At 36.9% G+C, this 19,804-nt stretch overlaps 1 long non-coding RNA gene across 1 annotated transcript in view; it reads right to left on the bottom strand.

Moving 5' to 3' along the window:
• The window catches only part of LOC145520802 (uncharacterized), a 367,809-nt gene that overhangs the window by 129,514 nt on the left and 218,491 nt on the right, over positions 1–19,804 (bottom strand). The window contains exon 8 of the long non-coding RNA XR_014064835.1: positions 7,502–7,652. This is a non-coding gene — a long non-coding RNA (uncharacterized LOC145520802). The remainder of the gene's footprint in view (positions 1–7,501; positions 7,653–19,804) is intronic.

The raw sequence follows: 19,804 nt of genomic DNA, 5'->3' as shown, positions 1-19,804 counted from the left end.
TTTGACCTCAGATGAACCATATCCAGCATCTCACTCAGAACTGATTTTGACGCTTTAGATGATGAGTTTTGAGACTATTTGAGTTAATTATACTTACGTGAAATTTTGGCTTTGGCAGTAAACTCACAAATTTGATAACCTAGGTGAAAAGCACCAATTCCTTCAAAACACATTTTTGCCAAAACTTCCACAAGAAATATACAATATGAATACACTTATATCTCTTAAATAAACTGAATTAATGATTAATAGTTGATAAAGGCAAATACCGTGGCTGAATTTCTCAAAGCTGATTATCAAATCTTCCCCATGTATCCATTACTAATACTATAATATTTTTACCATCAGGTTTGTTGATAAGAAAGGTCATTTCATATCCGGATTATTACACTCTCTGATTCAGACAGACTTCTCTATGAAAGCTTTTTCAATCAATCATTCATTATTATCACTAATGCAATCTATCAGTCCCTGATTGTACATGTATCTTAACATGAATTTCATTGAGCATGATTTTCCTTTCCTAAATGCTCCATCAACAGATATGGGAATGATGTCTCAACACTGAGAGTCTCTAGGAGAAATGTGGGATTTCATGCAGTTTTATCGAACACAAAGGAATGCTTGTCCTTAACAATGAAGACCTAAACTGGTCCTATAGTGACATAATCTCACCATCAGCAGTCCCTGGACCACCATGGCCAAGAATCATAGAGCCAAAAACAGTAGGGTGGGTTTTCAGTAAAGACATAGGACCAGAGCACAGAAGAGAGGGAGCCAGTGAAAATGGCAGGACATTTTATAAAAATTAACTCAAAATGGATCAAAGACATAAAAGTAAAATACAAAAATATAACATTCTTAGAAGATAACATAAGAGAAAATGTAGATGACTTCGAGTTTGGTAATGACTTTTTAGATACAATAATAAAAGCACAGTCTATGAAAGAAATAACTGATAAACTGGACTTGAATGAAAGTTAAAGTTTTCTGCTCTGCGAAAGACACTGTCAAGAGAATGAAAAGACACGTCACAGACTGTGAGAAGAAATACTTGCAGAACACATATCTGAAGAAGGATTGTTATCCAAAATATAAGAACTCTTAAAACTCACAAATAAGAAAACAAACAACCTGATTAAAAAATGTGCCAAAGACCATAACAAATATCTCATCAAGAGAGATATGCAGATGACAAATAAACATAAAAAAGTTACTCCACATCATATATAAAAGAAGTGCAAGTTAAAACACCAATAAGATATCACTACATACCTATCAGAATGGCCAAAATTCAAAACATCAAATACTGGCAAGGATGTGGAATAATTCATTGCTGGTGGGAATGCAAAATAGTACAGCCACTAAGGGAGACAATTTGGCGGCTTCTTACAAAACTAAGCATACTCTTACTATATAGTCATACTTCTTGCTATTTACCTAATAGAGTTGAAAGCTTATGTCCTGCATATGGAAATTCATAGCAACTTTATCATTGCCAAAAACTTGGAATCAACCTTGACATTCCTCTGCAGGTCAATGGATAAATAAACTAGATATGTCTAGATAATGAGATATTATTCAGGAATTTTTTAAAAAATGAGAGCTATTGTCACAAAAAGACATGAAAGAAACTTAAGTGTATATGTAATGTAGGTGAAAGTAATCAATATGAAAAGACTATCTAATGTTTGCTTTCAACTATATGACATTCCAGGAAGGGCAAAAAATATGAAGATCATAAAATAATCAGTGGTTGCCAGGGGTTAGAGAAGAGGGAATGATGAACAGATAGACACAAAGTATTAAAATCTCAGTAAACTACCCTGTGTGATAGTGTAGCAGTGGATATATATCTTTGTGTATTGGTCTAAACCCACAGAATGCATAATGCTAAAAGTGAACCCTAACGTAAACTATGGACTTTGACTGATAATGAAGAGTCAATGTAGATTCATCAATAAATGCACCTTTCTTGTGGGGGAGTTAATAAAGGGGAAAGGGGAAAGCTATCCTGGGAGGGAGTGTGTGAGAATCTCTGTGCCTTTCACTCAATTTTGCCATGAATCTAATAAAACTCTAAAAGATAAAGTCTATTTCTTGTTTTAAAAAGTTCACCAAAAGCTAGGAGAGAGAATATAACCTTGCTAACACCTTGACTTACAGCTCTGAAAACAAATCTCTGTTGTCCTGATCCACATATTATGTGCTAGTTCATTATAGTAACCCTAAGAAATTAATAAGTATAGAATAAACTATTGCGTATAGTTTGGCAATTCTCATCTGAATCCATCTGGCTTTTTTTTTTTTTTTAATTAGGGTGGATAAGGGCTGCTGGAATGGAAACAAGTCTTTAACTACCAATTCAATTTATTTCATGTAAATGAGTCTGTTTCAGTTTGTTATTTCTTGCTTATTTTAATGAATTTGTCATGTCATTTCTTTTCATTGCATATTTATTAACATAATATAACTAGCATGATAATGATCCCTTTTGGTTTAACAATCCTTCCTTTAGTTCATCTTTCCTTTTAAATTTTCTTAGCAGCAGCAAGGAGAAATCAAGGGACACTTTAAATGCTCTGCTCAGAAAGTCTTTCACCAAGATCATCCAGTTCTTTAGGCACATTTTCAAACTTGTACATTACTGCAAGCATCAGTATTGCTAAACTGCCGTTTTCCATAAGATTTTCTTCACTTTTCTTGAAATACTCAGGTTCAACGCACTTCAAGATTTCATTAGCACAGTCCTGAAAATCTTTACAGATTTTCTAGCTCCTTCCCATGCCTCAGTTCCAAAGTTATTCTCATACTTTAAAATTTTTATTATTGCAGCATTCCATTTCTAAGGTGCTAAAACCTGAATTTAGTTATCTATAACTGCATAGAAAATAAGCTTAAATTTAGTAGCTTAAAACAACAAACATTTATTATTTTGCATAGTTTCTGAGACCAGACACTTCACTTCCTTGCCATATGGCCTTCTCTGTAGGTTGCTTGAGTATCCTCACAATATGGCAGCTGAATTCCCTCAGGAAGAGCTATGCAAGAGAGCAACCCAACTTTTACAGGTGACATATCATGATCTCTGCTGTATTCTATGGACACACAGACCAGCCATGGTACAATGTAGGTGAATACTAAGGGCCCTCATGGCTCAGATGGTAAAGAATCTGCCTGCAATGCAGGAGACCTCGGTTTGATCCCTGGGTCAAGAATATCCCCTGGAGAAGGAAATGGCAATCCACTCCAGTATTCTTGTCTGGAGAAACTACTTAAGGGTCTGAATAGCAGGAAGGTGGGATCATGGGAGGCAAGAGAGGTGGGATGGATCTTTGAGGCAAGTTACTACAGTTACTAAGGTATAATCTCCATCAACACCCTGGGGATTGGACTTTGTCAGGAGTCACAAATTGAAACATGTATATTATCATATGTGAAACAGAGCACCATTCCAGGTTCGATGCATGAGACAAATGCTCAGGGCTGGGGCAATGGGATGACCCAGAGGGATGGGATGGGGAGGAAGGTGGGAGGGGGGTTCAGGATGCAGAACACATGTAAACCCATGGCTGATTCGTGTCAATGTATAGCAAGGACCACTACAATATTGTAAAGTAATTACCCCAACTAAAATAAATAAATTTATTAAAAAAAAAAGTCTGCTTGATCTTCATCTAATATTTGTCAACTGAAATGTTTATACTGGGATTTATTATATCACAGGAATTTCTATGATTTAACTATGTATGTAAGAGGTGCCTGTAATCAAGAAGTAGCAGATATATGATTTAAATATCTGTATGAGTATGAAGTTTCACCTATAATATATCCCCACTATCCTGATCCTTGAGGATAATATTATAATGAAGCTCATTTTTATAAGTGACATCTTCTTAATCTTAGTTTCAAATGAAGCATAAATAGGACTGAAGTGTTCATTTGAACTAATAGTACAGTCAGGTTATTTCAATTAGAGTCACCCAGTTACTAGTGAGCTGACTGTGTTACTGGAACAGTTCCTTTAAACTACTGACCAAGTCTTTCCAGGCTCAGCAGGCAACATCTAATGTGATTACCCCCTAATGTGTTTCAGCAGTTAGGAAGTCTATAAAACAATTTTAACAGGGCTTAGAAATACCACTTCTATAAAATGGATTGACATAAAGTTAATTCTTTAATGCATTTCATTAAGAGAAAAGTGTTTACTTTCCTCTCTGCAAACAATCCGCTCGTTAAACTTGGAAATATCACCTGAGAATGCTATTGAAGTCAATAACATCAAATAAAATAACGACAGGTACTGACAAGGACTCAACAAATTCTACCCTAAACTATATTTCCCTATGAGAAGTGCTGCAAACTATGCTTGGATTTAGTCATCTTGGCAGAAGATTTAAAAAGAAAAGACACATTCACAGCTAAGCAATTAGAGGAGAATCACACTAGCAATTAGCTGTAGAGTAGGTGTTACTTCTATGTTGGCATCTATTTTCAGTTATTTATGCTTTGGCTTTTTTCTTTTGTTTCTTTCTTTCTGAGACTCCACAGGCAAACATCAGCAGTCCAAGCTCTTCTTTGATAGAATTCCAGAATGCTGGTATTAGGAGGAAGCTTAACCTAACCCTGCTAATTTCCATCTAAAACTTATTTCCTTGTGAAGCAACTAACTGATTTTTACATGTGGAATTGGATGTCTGGTCTAAACTCAAATAGCTGCAGTGGTAGTGCTTACTGCCTTCTGAGTGATTTCATTCTCAAACAAGTCAATTTGTTCAGTTGGAAAGTCCTTCTTCATATTGAGATTGAGTTCATCCACTTGCATTTCCACATGTTAACATAAACTCAGCCCTTGTTAATATTTAGCATGAGTCTATTTCCTTTCTCACAGTTCAATCCTCTACAGAAGATGATAGGCCCTTTTGCATTTTTGTTGGTTTCTATCTTCATGAAGTTGAAGGAAAGTATCCTATTTTGATTTGCTTATCAATGTATTATTGACTTTCCTGGCATGGGCTTTTGCCTGTGGTTTTCTTTCTGCATGCCCTCAAAATGGCAGGAAGGTGCCTGATTGCTATATATCTCCAGATCATGACAGATTTGCTCCTGCTTTCCACTGACACGGAAGGGGTGGTTTTAGTCAAAAGATTTCAGCCATCTTCCACAATAGGACATTTCTTGACCCACAGTGACACATGGGGTAGCTGAATAAAATCACCTTGACAGGCTGCATGCCAAGGCAAAACTAGCAAGGACAGACATTGATCTGCAGGCTCATACAATTTAAAATCAAGAAGAAAGCCAAATGAAATGGGAAGAATATAGCTTCTTAAGGAACTGACACACCTAGAGTGATGTCAAGTCAAGAGACAGGAAATTAATAGGGGGATTCTGTCAGACAAAGAAGTAGTATGAAATGTGCACGAACATTGAGTACTCAGAGCATTTACTCAATGGTACAGTTATGAGCACACAAGCATTACTCTTCTGGAATGTTGGGGACATTTCCTAAACACCAGGATGGCAACTTGGAAGGGGAAGTAGTAATGTATGTTAAATTATGCAACATTCAATCAACAGGCATTTCTTGATACCTTGCACTGGGGTAATAAATAGCAATCTGATCTGGAAATACACAGCAGTCAAACACCTTCTTGCTGTCGAAAGGGAATGCAGAATGAAAAACACAATCCCAAACCCATGATGAACAAGTCACAATAGGATGGTATCCTTCAGGTTCATGAAGATGGCAACTGACAAAAATACAAAAAGGTCTATCATATCTCTCCTGTGGAAAAGAAATGAGACTCATGCTAAATCTTAACAAGCGTAGAGCTTATGTTTTGGGTACTGGGTATACAATTTTAGGTAGTGACATACTCACAACCTTATACTATTAGAGCAGTACAATGCTCATAAGTAAGCGCAACATGCTGATTTTGAAGTTCTGAGAAAGCTTTGTATTTTGATTACTGATTTGAAAATACATTTTACAAACACATGTAAACCCATGGCTGATTCATGTCAATGTATGGCAAAAACTATTACAATATTGTAAAGTAATTAGCCCCCAACTAAAACAAATAAATTTATTAAAAAAAAAAAAAAAGAAAATACATTTTACAGTAATAATTATGAAAGTTTTATGGAAATGCTTTTATTGTATACAATTTTTGTGGCCTCAAAAATACCAATGAGAAGTCATATCTGCCAGTTTTTGTGGGGTTTGAATGAATGAAGAGACCCTAGTTTATATTTTACTAGCTCTGATCAGTCCTTATCCAGGTTCTTTGTGCTATCGGAAATTTAGGTGTCAGTGGGAGGAAAATGGGTGAGAATGTCATAGATGTGCTGAAATTTTTACATAAGCCAGCTTGGTGTAGTTGAGTTAATGCTGTCAGTGAGCTTTGTAAACACAAATTGCTCTCTGCTAGATTTCTTGGGGATTAAGGTAGTGAGGTAGAGTCTGCTAGATTTATACCACAGAACTGAAGCCAAATCACCGAGAGGAATTACATTTCATATGCCCCAACTACTTTCCATCAGTAGGAGAAGATATATTTTTAAAAGGAAAAAAGCAACTTGTCTATGATGAAATGTCTTTTTATTAACAGTTACTAGATATTACAAGTGATGGCTAACTGATCTCTTATAATTCTTTTCTAAAAATTATGTTGTAACTGAGTCCCATGCTCAGAGAGTTGGAGTAGACATAATTTGCTCTTGTCTTTCTATTAAGTAAAGTTAAAAACCCTTGACATTTATACAAAACAAACAAAGGAAGACTCTGAAGGTGGAGGAAAGTAGACAGACAGGCTAAAAGTCCTGAGACCCAAGGACTTTATGGTGGTGAATTCCTTAAGCTTTCTACTTCACTCTTTTTTTTTCTCTTTTTTAATTTAAATATTACATTATATTAAATTAAATATATTTAAAATTTTTTTACAATGTTGTGTTGGTTTCTGCCATACAACAACAAAAATCAGTCATAATTATACATGTCTCCCTCCTCCCTAGACTCCTTCCCCTCCTCCCATCCCATCCCTCTAGGCCATCACAGAGCACCAGACTGTGCTTCCTGTGCTACACAGCAACCTCTCACCAGCTATCCATCTTACCATATATACCTGATAGAGAATATATGTTGATGCTACTTTCTCCATATGTCTCACTCTCTCCATCCCCCACTGTGTCCACAACTTCATTATCTATGTCTGTGTCTACATTCCTTCCTTGCAAATAGGCTCACCAATATCATTTTTCTGGATTATAGCACAGATTTACAGTAAAGAAGACAGCAACTCAGGAAGGTCAATGTATGTACAAAAAAAATGGCTCAGCTAAAACAGGCTTTCTCTAGCCAATGGAGGAAAAATGAGGTAACTTTGGAAGAAAGACAATATTCTGACAGTACTACCTTGCTCTAGTCAAACACCACCGAAAAGATTGTAGTCCCACCCCCACCAGCAAAAGGCAAGTCCAAAGGTGAGACTACCCTTACCAGGCTGCATCCAGGTGCTACAAACTCCCATCAGGTGGTGACAGAGAAGGAAGCGTAGAAAACTAGGAAACTGTATCTCTTCTCCGCATCGGACAATAAGCTTCCAGCTCCCAGGGTAGTGTCGGTGACCACATGCGCAGCCTGGACTTCACTACAATACAGTGTTGTAGTTTAAAAGAAAAAAACAAAGTGGATAAGAACTGGGAAGTCCTCCTCCTCAGACACTCATTTCTCTGACACTCCACTCCAACTGTAAAGCTCTCTTGTTTATGCTGTGCTCTGTTATTCAGTCATGCCCAACTCTTTGCGGCCCCATGGACTGCAGCCCACCAGGCTCCTCTGTCCATGGTATTTCCCAGGCAAGAAGACTAGAGTGGGTTAGCATTTCCTTCTCCAGGGGAATCTTCCTAACCCAGGAATCAAACCCACTTCTCTTATGCCTCCTGCATTGGCAGGTATGTTCTTTACCACTAGTGCCACCAGAAAATAAAGCTCTCTTGTTTAATTCTTTAAATTAATTAGTTAACTAAATGAAGCAGCATTTAAAGCAACAAGCAATTTTAAATTAAAAAATAACAAGTGGTATATTTTGTTGACAAAATCAATAGATCTGGACAGCCTAGGCACAAATTTAGCTAGAAATTAAGAGCATCTGTCCCTTTAGATGATGGTTATGTATTCTCTAGTTAAACACAGTCCCTGACACTCCCTATGCTGCTGCTGCTGCTGCTAAGTCGCTTCAGTTGTGTCTGACTCTGTGCGACCCCATAGATGGCAGCCCACCAGGCTCCAACGTCCATGAGATTCTCCAGGCAAGAACACTGGAGTGGGTTGCCATTTCCTTCTCCAATGCATGAAAATGAAGTCGCTCAGTCATGTCCAACTCTTCGCGACCCCTTGGACTGCAGCCCACCAGGCTCCTCCATCCGTGGGATTTTCCAGGCAAGAGTACTGGAGTGGGTTGCCATTGCTTTCTCCCTATAAAGTATAAGTGTCCATTACCATTTAACATTGAGCTTGCAGGGCTGTTTTTCTTATGTATAATGAAATAGTATTTCTCTTATCCATATTTCAATTAAGAGTAGAAAATATAAGCAGTAAGAGATAGTGGTGTTATTTTTCTTATGCCTGTCCTACTTCCCTCTTTTGGCTCCTATAGGCTTCAGTTCAGTTCAGTTTAGTCGCTCAGTCGTGTCCGACTCTTTGCGACCCCATGAATCGCAGCACGCCAGGCCTCCCTGTCCATCACCAACTCCCAGAGTTTACCCAAACTCATGTCCATCGAGTTGGTGATGCCATCCAGCCATCTCATCCTCTGTCGTCCCCTTCTCCTCCTGCCCCCAATCCTTCCCAGCATCAAGGTCTTTTCCAATGAGTCAACTCTTCGCATGAGGTGGCCAAAGTATTGGAGTTTCAGCTTCAACATCAGTCCTTCCAATGAACACCCAGGACTGATCTCCTTTAGGAAGGACTGGTTGAATCTCCTTGAAGTCCAAGGGACTCTCAAGAGTCTTCTCCAACACCACAGTTCAAAAGCATCAATTCTTCGGCGCTCAGCTTTCTTCACCGTCCAGCTCTCACATTCACACATGACTACTGGAAAAACCATAGCCTCGACTAGATGGACCTTTAATGGCAAAGTAATGTCTCTGCTTTTTAATATGCTATCTAGGTTGGTCATAATTTTCCTTCCAAGGAGTAAGCGTCTTTTAATTTCATGGCTGCAATCACCATCTGCAGTGATTTTGGAGCCCCCCCAAAAAGTCTGACATTGTTTCCACTGTTTCTCCGTATAGGCTTACATGTTTCTAAATCTTACAATATTGCCTCAGAATGACGGTTCCCAACCTTGGCTATACTTATGAATATTCTGGAGAAATTTTAAAATTCCACTGTCCAGGGTTCCCTCCAAACCACAGATGTGGGTGGAACCCAGGTGTCAGTTTTTAGACTTTCCCAGGAGGATCCAAATTACAGTCAGGATGAGAACTGCTGCTTTAGATAGTCTCTAAGATTTCTCCTGTTTCCTAAACTTTAAGATGTTTGTGATTCTGAAGGAATTTTGTGTAGGCTATATATTGGGGAGCCAGAATTGATGCAGGAACAGTGATTGGGACCTCTGCTCACTGAGCTGAATGAATCATACCAACCCTTTAGATGAGCAACCTGATCTAGCAACAACTTCCCCACCTAAAAGAAAAGTATCATAGACTAATCTCAGTTCTGGGGCCACCGTTGTAAGTAAACATTTTCTCATCATAGAGTTCTTTTTCTTTTTTCATCTATGACTCAACACCCCCTATATACAATGCTTTACTTAAGTCATACAGTTGTGGTAAAGATGATGAGAAAACTAAGAGCACATAAATAAACACAAAACAGCATATTCCAAAACTACTGACTTTCCACTTAAATTCAGAGAGGTGATCAGGAATTTGAAATTCTTATTGCAATGCTGAGGTGAGAAATCTTGCCTCTGGTCACCTTTCAAGATCTGGATAACAGGACTCCGATGAATTACAAGGCTGATTAACTCCAAGTTTTATAGGTTCAATAAGTGACTGAAAAGACCTGAAATGACCAAGAGCCAGTGGCAGAGCTCAGAGCCCAACACTTTCTGTTATTTCTTTTCATACTTATTCATTCTCTGGAGAAGGTCAGAATATTCCATATAAAACCATGTTCAGTTCTCAAGTGTGAAACTTCCATGACTAGAAGCACATCAAGGCTTTTTGACAGCAGATAAATTTTTTACCTCCTCTCTGAGGGACTTCCATTCAGAACAAAAATGTAATAGCTCAAGAGTGTTATCAGAGCTGTAAAATGCACTTGGGCATTCTAAAGATTCATGCTTAATGGGTCTTCCCTGGTGGCTCAGATGGTAAAGAATCCACCTGCAATGCAGGAGACCTGGATTTGATCCCTGGGTCGGGAAGATCCCCTAGAGAGGGGAATGGCTGGAGAATTCCATGGACAGAGGAGCCTGAAGGGCTACAGTCCATGGGGTCGCAAAGTATCTTTGTGAGACTGTGTGCAGAGTGCTTACAGTATGCTAAAAACACTGTTGTGCCACTGGGCAACAGGGCTGACTTACATAAGGATAAAGTTATGATGTTGAAGAGAAAGATGAAGACTAGAATTGCAAGTTAAAAAGCAAGATTTTATAGGGCCACTGATGACTTGGTGATAGAATAAGCAACAAACATTAAAAACAGTGAAGATGCTTAGGCTTATCTTAGAATTAAACTTGGCATCATTGTGAAGGCAAGCCTATAAAAGAAAATTAATCATTGTATGAGCTGTTTTTTTTTACTTTCTGCAGAAAAAGATATTGAGATAACTTTAAAGATATTCTAAAAAGCAGGGTGAAAGAAAGTGAAAGTCACTCAGTCGTGTCTGACTCTTTGTGACCCAAGGACTAAAGAGTTCATGGAATTCTCCAGGCTGGAATACTGGAGTGGGTAGCTGTTCCTTTCTCCAGGGGATCTTCCCAACCCAGGGATCGAACCCAGGTCTCCTGCATTGCAGGCAGATTCTTTACCAGCTGAGCCAAAAGATAACCTTAGTTAGGGCTTCACCCATCTTCTATATGTGTGTTTTTCCTTCCTAAAAACAATATGTTTATATCAAAAACAACTTCAGTTGAAACACATTTCTTGTATCAACAGAACTTTTGTCTTATACCTTTACATCAGAGAATGAAGTTGGACTCCAATACTTGCTTTTGTTTGTGTAGTAGTGTAGTAGTGTTAGTCAGTCATGTCGGAGAATGAAATGGCAACCCACTCCAGTGTTCTTGCCTGGAGAATCCCAGGGACAGCGGAGCCTGGTGGGCTGCCGTCTATGGGGTCACACAGAGTCGGACATGACTGAGGTAACTTAGCAGCATGTCGAACTCTCTGCGACCCCATGGACTGTAGCCCTATCAGGCTCCTCTGTCCATGGGATTTTCCTTAATTTATTCAAAATCAATTATGTTGCTTGGGATGGGAGTTCAAAACAAGTCATTAATAAGTCCATATGTATTTAGATTATAGACTAATATATTGACAATGTGAATCAGACCTGACTTATAATTAATTTCAGGTGAATAGCAAATTCGCTGTTTCAAACATTCATGAAACTGCTTCTGTTGTAGAAGTAATTATAAGAATGGCATGATTGTGTGATGAATAAAATGCAGAATAAGTACAGAGTAAATTGTCATCTAGTTCATGAACAAAAACCAGGGTTGCTGATTAGTAAATCAAGATATTTGAGTTTTATAAGATATTTGAGTTTTACTTTTGAAGAGAAAATAAAATGGTACAAGTTTCTCTGGAGTTCCTATAGATACCCAGTAGGAATGAGAAAAAAATAGTAATTATACAAAATAGTGTCTTATTGAATAAATGTTTCTTTGTTGAACTATTATACCTGAATGAAAAGCCATGACATGTGTGCTGTTTGTATTCATTACTGTCTATTTTGAGATGATATTATGACAACAGATTGTAAGCAAAATATGATGATTATTCTCTAAGGTGCATCCATTATATTATTAAATTACCTTTTCTACCACATTTTATGAATGACAATAGAAACTTCAAGGTTTTAAAAATGATTTATATAGCCTAATCCTTCATGTATAATTAATTCTACTAATTTGCATGAGTGTTTCAGGTCATTTTGGAATAATTAGCCATTGTTGAGGGTTTTTTCCCCATCAATTAAACTAATTGCTTTTCACATAGGTGTAGATTGAATATTGATTCTCATTTTTTCAACTCACTTGCATAAGCAAATTATGCTTAATTGCCAGCTTACCACATCATTACACAGTTGTCATCAATTATACAAAAATATACTCTACTAGACTAATGATTTCCTTGTGGCATTTTGAAGGGCTTTTTAACTGTGATGCTTGAAACAATGTTGAAATTTCAAAAAACATATGAAACACCATGTTTAAACCACTGACACAATACAGCACATTACCAGTTAACAAATAAACTGGCTCCTGCCTAGACAATCATTTGTCTTAGAATATAAATAATTCCTTGAAATAAGTTGAACCTCGTTATTATTATTAAGTATAGTGAATATACACATGCAAATACTGGATCTTGCTGGTTTTAATTTTTTCAGCTCAGTGCTTCATTCTTTCCATGTAATTCTGAAAAGGTTGAACCTGTTAGATAATGGGTCTTAGATTGCCTATGAGTGTTGTGAGGATCAGTTCTTTATATGCTCTATAGACCTAACCTTCCACATTTTTTTTCCAATGGAGTTGGGAGAAGGGAAAGAGGAAGAGAAATATCTCATTTTCTGATGGTGTTTAAAATTTATGTAAAGAAAGGTAGCATTTTTAGAAATCCTGAAAGCAAAACAGAATCCCCTGCCTCAAAAAAGTTTATTTCCTTTTTGATAGAGTTTTAAGAGTAATCAAAGAGAAAAAAGAAAAATCTTACATAAAATATGTGTATTAAGAATGCTAATATAGAATAATTTAACATAGAAAGCCCTAAAATTTTTGCCATTGTTATTTCTACTGAGTTACTATTATGTTTGGGGAAAACACTTTAAATATTTGAAATTTTTCACCAAGTTGGCATTGTCAAACCATTGACTCATGAAAATTTTATATCTGAAATAAATTTTGTTTAATCTAAAGTGATGTAATGAAAGTAACATTTAAGTTTAAACACCATTTGACACTGATATTTTTGGTTGATTTTAAATCATTTCTTTAGCAATGGCAACAATACAAACCTGATCTAAAGCTTCAGCGAATCCAAGATGGACACAAATATTTTCAGATTAAGAAAACAACTCTTTATTGTGTTCAACATACTAATGCTCTTGCTTTCCAAAGGACAATAATTGAGAACCTGTGTTCACAAAATGTATTTGTTCTCAATGTCGTTTCTTCCTCCCTAATTGTTATTGAATGTCATCTTGTATTGTTTATACTGACAATCCATCTGCATTTCTAAAGGTTGACTCAAGACCTTCCCACATTAGTTTGAATTAAAATTGAAAATAGCACAGGTGATGCCTGAAAGTATTCAGCAAACATACACATTAACAGTAAATTTAAAACTCTGCAGAATAGAAACCACACACTCTGCTTTAATTACTGCAGAAAGGTCAGTGTTTCTAACAAAATAGGGGTAAGAAACGATGCTTTTATGATAGTCTCTTGCTAATGTAAAATACAATGCAAATATAGGTATGTCTTCCCTCTCCTACCTGCTTAATTTTGGTTACATCTTGCAACAGATTTCAAAGCAGATTTCAAAGGGCAGCATCTGCTGTTTGAACTATCCTTAAAAAGTTCATAGAAAGCTAAGTTTGTAGATTGCTAAGGGTTTAAGAAAAGCATGGGGAGATGGTAAAGAGGTTAGAATAGAAGAGAATCTGGAGGAAATGTAGTGAACTCATTATCTATTTGCATAACTAACTTTGTCAATAGGAAGAAACTAGAGTAACATATATATTCATTCTCCAACACATGTTCTCTTTTAATATCCTGAGGATGGTTTCATTCAGTGTTTCCCTGGAGGGGACATAAGAGACAAAATGGCAAATTTAGAATTCTTTTCATACGAAGCACAAAAAAGTACCTTCTATTTAACAATTAGAGTCAAATCTTTAAGACAGAGTTGGCCTGTGGAGTGTTTTGAAAATGTTTCTGAACATTAGCCTATAACTTTGGTATTTAATAACTTCTATTTTTAACAATGTAGAGTTCTACCAGATGCCTAAAGCAAGTAACTTTGTGGATTTTAAACTTTAAAGATAACATTTCTATTTCAAAATGGGCCAACAACTCGGTGCTCTGAATGACATTGTGTATAGGAAATAGTCAATTTTTAGAACCCAGGATCTGCAATCATATCTGACCCTGTATGTTTGGTGATATTTTAAAAGGTTTCTATTTCATTGTTATGTTAAAAAGGCAAGTTTACATATGAAAACAACCTTCATGATGTTTTTCTTCCTAATTTTATCATACACTAGAAAGAGATTTCAGATTAAAAAGAACCTCTGAATCCTGACCAAAATGTTTTTGATTTAGGAACTATGAAAAGTAGAATTGCTGAGTTAAAGCATGAAAGAAAATGTCATAAATCACCTGCAATGTCTAATAATATGTCCTTTTCTGTAAGCCAATATTTAAATTATATATATATATATATGTACACATACACACATATATGTCTATTCATACATTTTCTTTTTAAAGTACAAGTGAGTTAATGCTAACCAACCTCATGTGATGCTGGAGGACTCTTGAGAGTTCCTTACACTTCAAGGGGATCAAATCAGTCGATCCTAAAGGAAATCAACCCTGAATATTCATTGAAACAACTGATACTGAAGCTGAAGCTCCAATACTTTGGCTACCTGATGTGAAGAGCTGGCTCACTGGAAAAGACCCTGTTGCTGGGAAAGATTGAAAGCAACAAGAGAAGGGGTTGGCAGAGGATGAAATGGTTAGGCAGCATTGACTCAGTGGACATGAATTTGGGGAGAGAGCAAAAGACAGAGGAGCCCGGCATGCTGCAGTCCATGACTTTGTGACTGAACAACATCATAAACTTCTCATAAGTAAACCTAACTTTAAATAATAGTGACGTTTCTTAGAAATTGAAGGTCATATTAAAGAATCCCACTCATTTATAAAGTGTACTGGTTCAAGAATATCTAAAAATCGATGCTAGAAGAGTATGGAGTAAGAAAGAATGAGGGAGGGAGAAAAGAGAGCAAGACAAGAGCCAGCATTTGTTAAAAAGCACTTCATTGCTTTAACAGGAAAATTTCTCTACAGTAAGGTAAAAAAAGAAAAGAGCAAGACTAAATAGTTTCAAAGTTAAAAGAAATCTGCTGCATCATGTGAGCGTGTTCTTACTACAAGAGCCAAATAAAATCATTAGAGCACTTACCATATTTCAATTTAATTTCTGTGTCTATTTCATTAAATTCTCCTTCAAGAACAGCATATATCTCTAAAATCTAACACAGTGCCCAACATAGAGGTAAAAATCAAACAGAATTTTTTCAGCCTTTAAGTTTTAATCTTCATATGTACGATTCCTACTTGCACAATTATACTATTAAATTATCTAACTGGTGTGAAATGCTTTCTATATGCCAAAAACATTTTAAAGCATTTCTGTATTACCTCATTCATTCATCTCAACAACACCTGTAAGATAGGCACTTTATTCATAGTATATAGAGGCAGAAATGAAGGCATGGACCAGAAAGGTAATTTGTCCAACATGAATGAATGGCAAAATTTGAACCCAGACACTCAAGAGTCAAAACCCATAACCATAAAAATGTCTCATCTTTATTATCAAATTTAATTAATGTTTAGGGTCAGTGTGATTTTCCATAGATACAGCAATAACATACCCCATTAACAGTCATGGTTGCAATATATATATTACCATTTAACTAGAAACCAGATTTAGACATGGCAGAAATTGATGGCTAAGAGTGGAGGGAGGTAGAAGCTTAGAATGGTGAATAACCTTTTTCAAGTCTACAAACCACTGACTCATGGGCAGCAGAGACATCAGGATAATGCTACGAATAAGCAAGGAGCCCAAATGCAAGGTATGAAAGAGGTCACAGAGGTCAAATTTACCTGATCTGATCATTTAGCCTTTGAGTGACCCTGCATTTTCAGTATGAACTAATCATAAGTTTTACCTCATATACCAACTCCAGGTAACTGGGAAAAGGCTGCCTAGAATGTGGGATTGAGATGGAAGGTGAGGTCTGGTCTGATCTCTCTTGAAGTGTATCCTGGTTTCCCTTTTCAAGGCCTGTGAAGAGCTTGGATATAGAGTATAATGCTCTATACTTCCCCTCCCATGTGTGTTATTCTTGCACTGGATCAATATTTTCACAGCTTGATGCTGGACTCCTAGTATCCTAGAATCACTGATCAGTCCTGTAACAGAGATGGGTTGACTATGAGATCTTTGATACCTGACCCAGAAATATATATATAACTTTAAAGATGTGGCCAGTGTTGCGTACACATACATTAATGTGGAATGTAGGAAAGTCAAATAATAGCTGTGCTCAGAGAAATCACCCTTGAACATTAGTACCTGAGTTATTACTAACAAACAGGGCATTGTAAAGGCTATAGATAAACACTACATTGGGTACATGGAGCCCTGTATCCAACCTTGGAGTTTTTTTTTCAATTCACATCACTAGTTTCACAGAGAATTTCAAGTATGTATGAACTTAACTGTTTCCACTTCAGAAAAATCTGTTGAAATCCTAATTCCCAGTTCCTCAGCATGTAAACTTATATGCAGAGTACATCATGAGAAACGCTGGGCTGGATGAAGCACAAGTGAGAATCAAGATTGCCAGGAGTAATATCAATAACCTCAGATATGCAGATGACATTACCCTTATGGCAGAAAGTGAAGAAGAACTAAAGAGCCTCTTGATGAAAGTGAAAGAGGAGAGTGAAAAAGTTGGCTTAAAGCTCAACATTCAGAAAATTAAGATCATGGCATCTGGTCCCATCACTTCATGGCAAATAGGTTGGGAAACAGTGGAAACAGTGGCTGACTTTATCTTTTTGGGTTCCAAAATCACTACAGATGGTGACTGCAGCCATGAAATTAAAAGACACTTACTCCTTGGAAGGAAAGTTATGACCAACCTAGACAGCTTATTAAAAAGCAGAGCCATTTTTTTGCCAATGAAAGTCTGTCTCGTCAAGGCTATGGTTTTTCCAATGGTCATGTATGGATGTGAGAGTTGGACTATAAAGAATGCTGAGTGTCAAAGAATTGATGCTTTTGAACTGTGGTGTTGGAGAATACTCTTGAGAGTCCTTTGGACTGCAAGGAGGTCCAACCAGTCCATCCTAAAGGAGATCAGTCCTGAGTGTTCATTGAAAGGACTAATGCTGAAGCTGAAACTCCAATACTTTGGCCACCTGATGAGAAGAGCTGACTCATTGGAAAAGTCCCTGGTGCTGGGAAAGATTGAAGGCAGGAGGAGAAGGAGACAACAGAGGATGAGATGGTTGGATGGCATGGACATGAGTTTGAGTAAACTCTGGGAATTTGTGATGGACAAGGAGGCTTGGCGTGCTGTGGTCCATGGGGTAGCAAAGAGTCAGACACGACTGATCAACTGAACTGAAGCAAAATTTTACTTTCTTGTTGACAGAAAGACTCATAGATAAGCATACTAATAAGTAACAGAAGCTCCTCAGCACACTATCAAGGTAATTTTGCACATCTAAGTGTGAATAAAGTCATTGGGAACATGAAGTAGCTGTGACTATAACATGCCCCAAATGAGACCAGCTTTCTTTCAGCTCCTTTACTTGATACTAAAAGTGAAAAATGTTTATCAGCTGAGGTCAGGGCTCAGGAAATGAGTAGCTAATGTAAAACACAAGCAGCCTAGAATTATTCTACATCAAATGTTGTGGATGAATATTTGTACAGCAAACCCAAGGGTCTACTTTAAGTTTTCAGAATAACTGAATGGCATAGCAAGACACTTATGTATTCAAACTTTATGAGAGAGACAGAAAAATGATGAACTCCTACAAAAATTTCCCAGCCTTCTTTCAAAGAGTCACAAATGGAAATTTGCTGTAAAGACTAAAACAGCTTATAACAATATTAACAAGGAGACATGATTCAGGATTCAGGGTGTAAAATTCTTTTCTTTCCTCATTAACATAAATTTGGCAAAGCTTGGTATTATGTTCAGCCATTCAGAAAGGAAGAAAGGCTTTTGGAGTGTCTTATGGATTTCTGAAGTGCATAATACTTTCATAATTTAAAGTTTATGTTGTTTCAGTATGTGCATAGTGGAAATGAGAAACTTTTATAAATAATAATATAGTCAATAAAATGCTATTATTTGTTGTTCTTGATAATATGCTTCAAAAACTTTAACACTTCCTAGAATATAGTGGGAACTTTCAAAACATTTGTTTCTTTCCATACATTGTATTTTTTATTTGTGTCCAAATGTACTATGCTCTAGGTAATTCAAGTGGAAATGGAATTTATTAAATAGGTATTAAGTGCCTCTCAGAATGATTGGGAAGAAGGGTAAGGTGATTCAGGAAATAAGTGGTACACACATGTTTCATATTTCCAGTTTTATGGTGAATCTGCCTTTTACCAAGTCTTTATTTAAAGACCTTAGTGGTCCTCAAACACAGGAACAGAGAATATACGTTTTGTTTGGACAACAAATATATAGGGAAACAGGTGATGATGAAAATGTATCTAGCAATAACAAGATCTAACATCAATATGTTAGTTGCTCATTTGTGTCCAACTCGCTGTGACTCGTGGACTGGGGCCTTCCAGGCTTCTCTGTCCAAGCAGTTCTCTAGGCAAGAATACTGGAGTAGGTTGCCATTTTTGACTCCACGGGATCTTTCCAACCCAGGGATTGAATCTGGGCCTCCTGCATTGCATACAGATTCTTTACCATTTGAGCCATGAGGAAAGTCCTAATATCACTATATATCCAGTAAAATACTAAAGGGTCTGGCCATGTGGTTTATATAATTTGACAAGATAAAAACCAACTTTGTTAATAGAAATGGACAATCTGGGGTATTCAAATGAAAACATTTTATCAAAATGGTAAGCCCTTTAGCTACTGCACTGAACATTCAGTACTTCAGATTGTTGTCTATTGTCAAGTTCATTTTCTTTCTAGGAAAGGGAAGCATTCTAAAAGGAAATCATTAACATCAGAAGAAGAATGCTATTCTCCACTTGATAAAAAGGGAGGGCTATTTACAAGATCAATGACTATATTTTTGAAATATATTGGGGCTGTCTCTGTTTTATAGAAATGTTCTATCCAACATCCCACTTCATTTCAATTTCCTTACAGCTCAGTTAAAAGTTTTGGGACATTAATATCACAAATCTTCATTTATCTTTTATAGTCAACCTAAAAAAGAATTCTGTCCCAGCATATATCTAGAGAAAAACATGGTCTGAAAGGATATGTGCACCCCAATGTCCACTGAAGCACTGTTTAAAATAGTCAAGATATGGAAGCAACCTAAATATCCATCAATAGAGGAATGGATAAAGATGTGGTATATACAGTGGAATATTACTCAGCCATTAAAAAGAATGAAATAATGCAATTTGCAACAACATGGATGGATCTCAGTTCAGTTCAGTTCAGTTCAGTCGCTCAGTCGTGTCCGACTCTCTGCGACCCCATGAATTGCAGCACGCCAGGCCTCTCTGTCCATCACCAACTCCCGGAGTCTACCCAAACCCA

This window comes from Giraffa tippelskirchi, chromosome 9 (genome assembly GCF_054371585.1).
Source record: "Giraffa tippelskirchi isolate mGirTip1 chromosome 9, T2T-mGirTip1v1.2.pri, whole genome shotgun sequence".
Classification (NCBI taxonomy): Eukaryota; Metazoa; Chordata; class Mammalia; order Artiodactyla; family Giraffidae; genus Giraffa; species Giraffa tippelskirchi.
Note: the sequence above shows the minus strand (reverse complement) of the source record. Positions and strands in the feature narration are given on the sequence as shown.